The sequence below is a fragment of the Alligator mississippiensis genome, chromosome 3 (assembly GCF_030867095.1).
Source record: "Alligator mississippiensis isolate rAllMis1 chromosome 3, rAllMis1, whole genome shotgun sequence".
NCBI lineage: Eukaryota > Metazoa > Chordata > Crocodylia > Alligatoridae > Alligator > Alligator mississippiensis.
In genome coordinates this window covers 219949265-219958736 of record NC_081826.1, presented here as the reverse complement: position 1 = coordinate 219958736, position 9472 = coordinate 219949265, and positions in this window count along the sequence as shown.

The window sequence follows — 9472 nt, the reverse complement described above, 5'->3', positions numbered from 1 at the left end:
AGTGAACTAGTTTTGTGCAGTAAGCTGAAGATTGTGCTTAGAGGATTATATAGACAAAGTGAGTCCAGTAGACATGAAGGCTTCTTCTGGGTACTGAAGTAACTGGAGAGTCCCCTGAGATGAAATTAAGAACCAAGAGTGCTAGGAAGCCTCTGAAACTTTGAACGTTCTGTTAAGAGATCTGACAGACTGTAATAATAATACCTTGCACTTCCATAGCACCTTCCATTCAGAGCTCTCCGAATGCTTTAAAACTATTCATTAGTTCAGTCTTACAGTTCCTGCCAGGAAGTCTTATTAATGCTATTTTAAAAGGCTGGGGAAATTGATTGCCTTAGGTCAGTATAGCAAGTCAATTTAGTTATAATGCCCAGCCCTCTCCTCTGTGAACTGGACTCTGCTCCCTCTCAGAACAAAGCACTGGCTTGTTTGGAAGGGAGTCTGCAAATTGAAACAATACTCTCAATATTCCCAGTTACAACACCAACATTAGGAATTTAAAGTCCCACATTTTAATATTTAACACTCCAGTCCTGCAAAGAGTTACACACTAGTAGATCCACCTAACTATGTGGAGCCCTACTGAAAAACGGAGTTGTGTAGCCCTACTCAAATCATTATAAGATTGGGGCCTAAACAGGGACTTTGGAATTAGTACTTGTGCTCTTAATCGATCATTTGAACATCTATGTAAGGAATTTGCACTCCCAAGTCTGACTCCTCATAAGGATAGAAATCTTATTCACACATCATCACAATAATATCTAAGTTTGAAGAACCTAACCTAACTACTGTATTTTCTTGCATATAACCTGCACTTTTCCCCTCTAAGCCATCTGGGGAAATTGGAATGTGCATTATATGCAAGGAAAAGGCTCTCCATGGGTCTAGAAATTTGGAGGTGAGGCAGAGAGGTGGCAGTGTTTAATTGCTGTGGTCCAGAGCAGGGTACACATGGTTTCCAGAGCTGCGTGCTGGGTTACATTCAGTGTGCCGAGTCCAAGACCATGTGCTGGTTCTTAGGGCTGCATGCTAGGTTGGACTGGAGTGTAATCCTGGAGCCAGCATGCAGGTTTGGACCCACCACAAAGCTCCAGCACTGCCTTGGCCAAACTAGGACCCAGAATGCAGCCCACAGCCTGATTATGGCCAGATTGGACCTTGCTGGGCAGCCTTGGCCCTGCCACAGCTAGACTGGGCACCGCTGTGTGGCTCCCTACCCTGCCTCCCCCAATTCGGGCCCCACCAGACAACTCCCACTGCTGCTGCAGCCAAATCAGGCCCAGCCCCACCACATGGCCCCCAACCCTACCATGGCTAGATTGGGTTTCACTGCATGGTCCCCAGCACAGCCACAGTTGGATTGGGCCCTGCTGTGTGATCTCTGTGCTAGCACCACTGGATTGGGCCAGACCACAGGGTGGGGGCTGGCATCTGGCCTCCTAGTTGTCAAGCTCAGAGCCCTGGCATATGGCCTCACCTCCCAAGGCTTCAACTCTGGAGGCCCCAGCCCCAGTGCATGGCTCCAAGCCCCAGAGATTCCAGTCTTCAGGTATTTACTGATACTCCAAGGTGAGATCTTTTTTTCCTTCATGGGTCCTTCCAAAAATAGGTGTTGCAGAGCACTATGAGGTGCCTGCTCCTTTAAGAATAGAAGCAGCCTAGCCAGGAAGCCCTGCAAGTTAGGCAGGGCACCACAGCTGCAAGTTGCCTGAGCAACAGGCTAATGAGGTAATTAGCCAGCACCTGCAGGTCATCAGCTGACTGGAAGGAAGCAGGGCCCTGGGAGCAGATAAGCCCAAGGCTGGGGCTGGCAGGAGTTTGCTTTCTGTCAACAGTCAGGGGAAGAAGCTCCTGTACAGGAAAGGTACCCAGGGATGTTTGGATGCTTGTGTTTGCTGCCTACAAGAATAAGAAAACTCCAGGAGGTCACAAGGTACCCAGGGCTAGGTGGTATCCTATGCTAGGGTAGAGGTTTGTTCTCTTAAAGGGAAAGAGTGTTGTTTCTATTGTTATTCTTATGTTATAGCCCAGGGGTTTAGGTTTACATTGCTGTTTAAACCAGAGGTTTGGGATGGGACTGTGAGGAGTGGTTAAGGAGGTCCCATTAGTGCCCAGGAGGGGCATGTGATCCCCTTGAGCCCTTCTAGAGGCAGGATCAGGGCTTGGGCAGTCAGAGGGCCTGGCCCCAGAGGGGCACAGCTATATAGGGGCCAGACAGCCTTGGGCCACCAGAGCGGGGAGGCCACACAGGCCTAGGGGCCAGAGAATTGGTGACTGGATGGGACAGATTGGAGCTAGTGCCTCAAAGCCAGGTCCCAACACAGTTGGCCTAGGCTAGAATGCCTAGCTAAATTGAAGGGGCAGAGGCCAAGGAGGCCAAAGCCCCAACAGAGGAAACAACATTTTCATAACGCTCACAAGGCATGGGACATGGTGCAAGGAAGGTTTTGGAGCCACGCAATTAGCCTGTAAGGCTCGAGGTGTCCTGTGCGGCACAGTGCTGGAGTGAGGTTCAGAGAAGGGCCCAAAGACCAGTGAGTTCTTGTGGGGTTCAGTGGACCGGGGCCACACAAAGGCCCATGAACAGCCTCCCAATTTATTTATTGGCATCAAGATGTGGCAGGCAAGACAAGAGGGTGCCTTCAGGGCAGAACTAGTATGGTTGCTGGGCCATCTGGGGCATCAACAGTCACTCCTGGGAACCCCAACCTGTGACAATTGGGTGTGTTTTATATTTGGGGGCATGTTGTATACAAAAAATACAGTATCATCAAAAATCTTCCCCAACTGTGTTATTTCAACAGCTATCAGAAAATATCTGCTATGGGGGAAAAAATGCCATACCAATGACAAAAAGCATGTAGGCACCCTTGGGTTCCAGCATGTGTTGAGTTTTTATCTTTTTTTTTATTTATTTCATTCTTCCAGTCCTTCCTTTTCACTTCTATTTTTCTTCCCCTACTGTCCCCTTTCCCTGCCTCATTTCTGTTCTTTGCCTTTCTGATAATCTTTGTAAGAGTTTAGTTGTTTTAAAATTTAACTAGCATTTTAATTGTCAAATCTTGGGAGGAGGGACAAGTGTATAATTAGTGTTCATACTCTAGCACGAGTTGGAGATTTTTGTACATCTGAAACCCCACCAAATAAAAAGTTAAAAAAAAAAAATTAAGATCAAGTTCTCGTCTCATTTCATAAGAGAATTCAACAATGTGTGTCTGGATTTAAACTTGTATAACTGAGATCAGACTTTGTGTATAGCATGGATTCTGTCCATAGAAGACAACCACGGTCACCTTTGGGACAATGATCAATTATATAACCATCAGGCTGCCTTTCCTGTGCAGGTGGTGCAGTGTCATATCATATGTTTACTCTCATCAACCACCTGACTTACTGGATGTGCAAATTTTCTAGAGTCTGTGTATTTTTTTTTTATTTTTTTTTTTTTTGCAATGAGGGAGAATGTTAAAATTAAGGTTGGCCTTAAGCCACAAAGCTCAATTTCAAATTGGAATACTTATTTTGTTCAGGAGCACTTGGTCTGAGGTTTTGGTTCATGCCCATTTCTAATTAAAATGGAGCAGAAGTGAACTGGTAGGGTTGTTTTTGACATCTGTAAACATCTGCAGGCTCTCAGCACCAACCTAGATCTGGCCCATTCTGAGTATTCACAAGTGTAAAAAGAAATTGGACATGTTCCCATAAGTGTATGCAATATTCCAAAGAACAGCAGGAATAGCATTTACAGTATCCTCCTGACCTGGGATTCACCTCATCATTTTTCAGAACATAAACTACTGTACATATCAGATGTGACATGCTACAGTTTGATGCAAGCCAGCACAATATCACACATGGGTCATTTAAAGAACTACCTTCTCTTTTAACAATGGAGTAGAATTGCTTGCCATCAAAGATGACTAAATTTCCTGTGTTTTCTGGGGCGCCTGATGTTTGCAGCTACAGTTTCTCAATTACAGCTCACAAGTCTGCACCTCTCATGCAACAACACAAGAGATGAGAATCTTTGCAATGTACTGATGTGTGGCTATTGTTCATTTTTTATCCTACCACAATAGCATAAGTAAGTGGGGGAAGGCAAACAAATAGCAGATGCTGCCAGCAGCCTGGCTGCAGCCACTGCCTCATGCACAGCCCCTACCCAGTGTGCAGAACTGCCCCAGTTACCTCTGCTATACCAGCACTACCTAGGTGATGTTAGATACTGTACACACACACACACTCACATGCACCTGGAGATTATTTTAAAAGAGGTGCTAGCTGTTTTAGATTAATTCTTAAATTCTGCCTCAGCTTCCCTGTTGAAGACGGGGGACATGAATTCTGCTCCCATGATGACTCTATTTGAAAATATGACAAAAGTGGCAAAGTGTTAGTTATTAGCACCACAAGGATTCTGCTTCTCTGAAGAGCCTGGCTTGTACAACAAGGGGACCCCCAGATTCTGGCTTTGGGAGGAAGATACTGGATTTGGGGTGACTCCATGCTATTCTTCCTTATTCCCTTCCTCTCCCACACCGTGAAAGGGAAACAAGGGAGAGCAGCTGTAGCTGTTGGAGGAAGGAGTAAGCAAGCCAACTTGATTTCTGAGAGCTATCATCAGTTTGAAATGCAGGAACTGGCTTCTGTCACAGGCCAGAATTCACCCTAGAGAAAGACATCTCACTTAAAAACAAGTGTCTTTAGAACTGATGTCTATCTCAGTGTACCGCTGGTTGCCCCTAAGCCAGATCCAATGAGTTGGTGGCCATCCACCCACAGGCTGGATTGAATCTGTTGGCAGACTGGATCTGGTCTTTGGATCATATTTTGTCCACCCCTGGGTTAGGGCCACAAGCCAACAGGCCAAAGGGAGGGAACAGGTAAAGGGTAAGGAAACATAGGCTCTGCCTTAAAGTTTTCCTTCATATTTCCCAAATATCAGTCAGAGTGTGTTTCCCTAGGTTGGCGGGAGGTAAAGGATCCATCAATAGGGGGTACCCTTCTCTTCCCAAAGATTGAGTCTCCTTGGCAATTCCTCTAGTGCTCTTCTGACAGTTTTTCATATATCACTAGAACAGCCTTCAGACTATATCTCTCACCTGGAAGTGGAAGCATGAGTTGCAAAATATAAAATTCATTAAGTAAAACTAGCAACTATGTAAAAGTAGAAGCCAATCCCTATTATCATGCTGAATATCTTTATTGTCACACACCTTTTAATGTAAGTGGTGCTGGTTCCTTCTGACCGACTCCATTGCAAAAAAGGTCTGAACAAAGAGAATTCTGTCCATAAGCAAGTTCCGCCTAGATATTACAGAGACTTGTAAGGTTCCTGCATATAATGGTCAAAAAGGTTTTTAATGATGTTAAAATATTCGTTGGGAAGACAACTGGTAATCAAGACTCCTAATTTGAATCTCCTCTTTGCCAGAGACTTTCTGTGTAATCTTGATCATGTCACAAACTCTGTATTCCACTTTACGCATCTGTAAAATGTTTCTAAGAACAACAATACTTATCAATTTACAGTACCATTGCAATACTAACATACTTGATTACTACACAGGTCCTTCTTAAGTACAAATTGCTTATAAATGTCAGTCTTCTTACATCTTAGAAATTACTTTCTATTGCTATAGCAAATCAGCATTCCCAGGAATGTATTCTTTTATTAATCAGCCATTACTAAAACACTATTTCTAGAAAGAAAACCACCAAGCTACCAGACTGACTGGGTTGGCACTCTAAATAAGTCCTTTTCCTGGGTGCACCATTGTTGTATATGTTTAAATTTAGTGTTGAAGCAATGATTGCTTTAAAATGCATTATAATGATAAAATGCATGAGATATGCTCCTACCTCATATCAGTTTCAAGGCTGTTTAATTTTAATATCAACCTCTTGGTAGTGTCCTTCTAACAAAGTAAGAAAAAAACAATACATTTAAAATAGGATGGGTGCAACAAATTTGTCACTAAAAATGGTCTCTCTCAAAGTAATGATGAAGTTGGCAAATTGGAAGAAATTAATAGTCAGAAGCTTATCATGCTGGAATAACATTCTAGAATGAAAATTTTTTTAAGCACCATGAAAATGTGCTGTAATTTTCTTTCTCCTTTCTGAAAGTAAAAGAGTTATTCCTAGACACTTTTTGGGGAAAGGATAGAATAGTTTGTAAATGAGAATGAAATAACTATATGAAAAGTAAGTAGAAGGCAGTACGTTCTGGTCACAAGGGAAAAGATGTCAGGAAACCTCGGGTCTATTCTCAACTCTGCTTTTAACTTGTGAAGTAGCATTAAGCAAATCATTTGATTTCCATGTGCCTTGGGTCCCAAAATGACAGCTTACCTTCTTGAAATTAGGGATGCTATCTTATTATCTCATGCATGAATATTAGAGGTAGGTAAGCCTGTAGAAGTTCAGTTTATGGTGCTACTGCTGTTGGCCACAAACTGAAATCCAACCATGTTTGGCTTGTACAAGACAAGCCTGTATGGTCTTGTATTCTATCTATAGTTGCTGCCACTTTAGATGAGTCAGTCTTTGCAGGATGATTTCACCCCAGCTGCTTACACAGTAGAGTTCACTTGTTAGAGTAGCATATGCATTGATTGTGCTCTGTGTGTGTGTGTGTGTGTGTGTGTGTGTATATATATATATATATATATATATATATATATATATTGTAGTCATGTGGATTATTACTACAAAGAAACAGCTGGCACATTCCTCCTTATGTGGAATATACAACTTCTTATCATTGCAAAGCGATGGTGTGATGTTCCAATATAAATGCTTAAATGTAGTACCCTTTTAGGTCTGCCAAACCAAAGTTGCAATTTGAGCAATCTGGTAGACTCAAATGTGGCAAGTCTGGGTGGGCTCAGATTTATCCTCAAATTATGAATTCAGGCATCTGAAATTACACCAACTGTCATACCACATAGACATCTACTAAAGAGTTTCTTCCAGCTAGAAGGGATGGCTTAGTGTGATTTAAGCCTCATGTGTGGGAATATCTTTGGTCTCATAGCTACAAGCTCAGATTTTAGCAGCAGCGAGTTATTTAATCTGTCCAAATTACATAGTTCTAGGGTGTTCTCTTTGCTAGAAGAGAACTTAAAATGGGTTCTTGTCCATTGTGTGCATCTATTAGGGCTGTGCAAAGCTTTGGGTCCTGATTCAATTTGGAGGAGATTCAACCCAATTTTGCTGCCAAATCTCTGAATCCAAATTGAATCAGGAGACCAATAAAATGGTCTGAATTGATTTGAAACTCTCCAAATCTATTTGGAAAAAATTTGGAGAGCTTTGGAGATCTGGGCAGTCCCCACTCACTGCCAAAGGGAGCTGGACCCAAACTCCATGCTGGTAAGTATGGGGGAGGGTGGAGGACCTGGAGGGGACCATGGGGGGGATCCCTGTCATCCCCATCCCCCACCTGCTCTCCCAGTCTCCCCCATGGCTGCCTCGCCTGGCCCCAGCTCCCAGTTATTTAAAAAAAAAAAGCCCCTATTCACCAGATGCAGCAGCAGCTATCAGGGCTTCTGGGGGCTTGTGGCAGAGCCCCCCCCCACACAGCGTGAGGCAGTAGGGGCAGTGGGGATTGCCCTCCCCCCTGCAACCTGGCAGCAGCTGGTGAGTGTTGGGCTTTTTTTTGTTTGTTTGTTTTAAAGAGCCATGAGGCTGGGGCCAAGTGGGGCAGCCATTGACGGGGCTGGGAGAGTGGGCAGGGGATGGGGCCTGTTTGATTTGGAGATTTGGCCAATTCAGTGGCAGCTGAATATCCAAATCAGGTTTGGCTGAATCAAATCACTGTTCCCCCAAATTGGCCAAATCCAAAGTGAATACTAACCACTTTGCACAGGCCTAGTGTTTATTCATTATCTCATGATACTTTATGTAGGTGGAGGTCCTAATCCATTATGTTTGTCCAGTTTCCCCCCTCATTTATTTTGTAACATGAGAGTTATGTTACACTTCTTCACTGCAGAGGTATATAACATTTTGATGATAACATTCAGGTATGATTTGTCAACTGCTTTGTGATGAATAGAAATGCAAAAATCTAGAACTCTTGGTTCCAAAATGATACCTCTTATTAAATGAACTGAGAGATTGCAAAATATATATATATATATTTTCTGTAAAAAATATGGAACACTTCATGAAAATAAACACTAAGTCCAGCCAACTTTAAGATATTACTCATTATTATTATTATTATTATTATTATTAATAGGCTTATTCCGTCTGTCCAGAGCACTCTGCTTGTCTCAGCAGCCAATCACAATGCTTACTGAAACAACCAAACAGAATACGGAGGTAGGCACCAGGGCCCCCCACAGCTTAGGGGCTGTGACACTGCCGTTATAGTATTCAGTTAAAGGATAACTAAAAATCCTGTATTTAAAGAAATACTTTTGCAGTAAAAATTTAATTGCAAATGTTTTGTGGGCTTCAGCTACTAGTTATTAAAATGCCATTGCAAGACAACAAGAAGTTGCAACAAAGAACAATTTAAAAGCAAAATTGGAAAAGGATGGTTAAAAAGTACATAAATGCATTCCCAGTAGACAAGATTGTCATTTTGTGACTCATACCAGCATGTAAAATGTCATGGCTCTAATTTCATCACTTTTTATTGGCTTTTTAATATCCCTAACTTACCAGTTCACATAGAAACTCTACTCATTAAAGAACTTGAAAAACAAGGGATAAAAGATGCTTATGCTGCATTTATTCAAAACACACTTTTTCCCGAAGGGTGAAGGCACCTGGTCTTCCTTTCAGATGAGTGAAAAAAGCAGATGGCATCATTTTTCAAGCAGCAACAACAACAAAATAAAGTATAACTTCCAAGAAAGGCACTTAACATCAGTCTTCAACCACATTGCCTTTTTCCTCATATTTTCACCCTTTCTCTATTTTATATTCCTGTTTACCAGTACCTGATTTCATGTCTCTATACATGCAGGCACCCACTTATGACTAGATATTTGCATGATCCAGGGTTTTCAGGGCAGGACCGTGTCTTTTATATATCTCCTCAACTATCTATACTACTCCATCACATTATGATTATTATTATTAATTCAATATACTTACAGTAAACAGAGTTATGACTTTCCATTACCTAATAGTTGTCAGAAAAAACAATCGATAAGAAGAGGTATAATGTCAGAAAATAGATAAGAATAGATATAAGCAAGTTGTGCCATTGTGAGGCATTTTTGCTGTGTGCGCCAGGTCAAAATATACATTTATTGTAATAACGCAGCTGGAGAGCGAGAGCCATACACTGCTGCCTTTACTCAAACAAATATCCCCTTAGAATGTCATTGACAAATTTGTATGAGCAATTTCTGCAGGCTGAGACTTGCTGTGGTATTCTCCATGTAAAAGTAAAAAAACAAAAACGGTATTTGTCAAATAAGCAGCTCCTATTCAGACTGGTACTTTG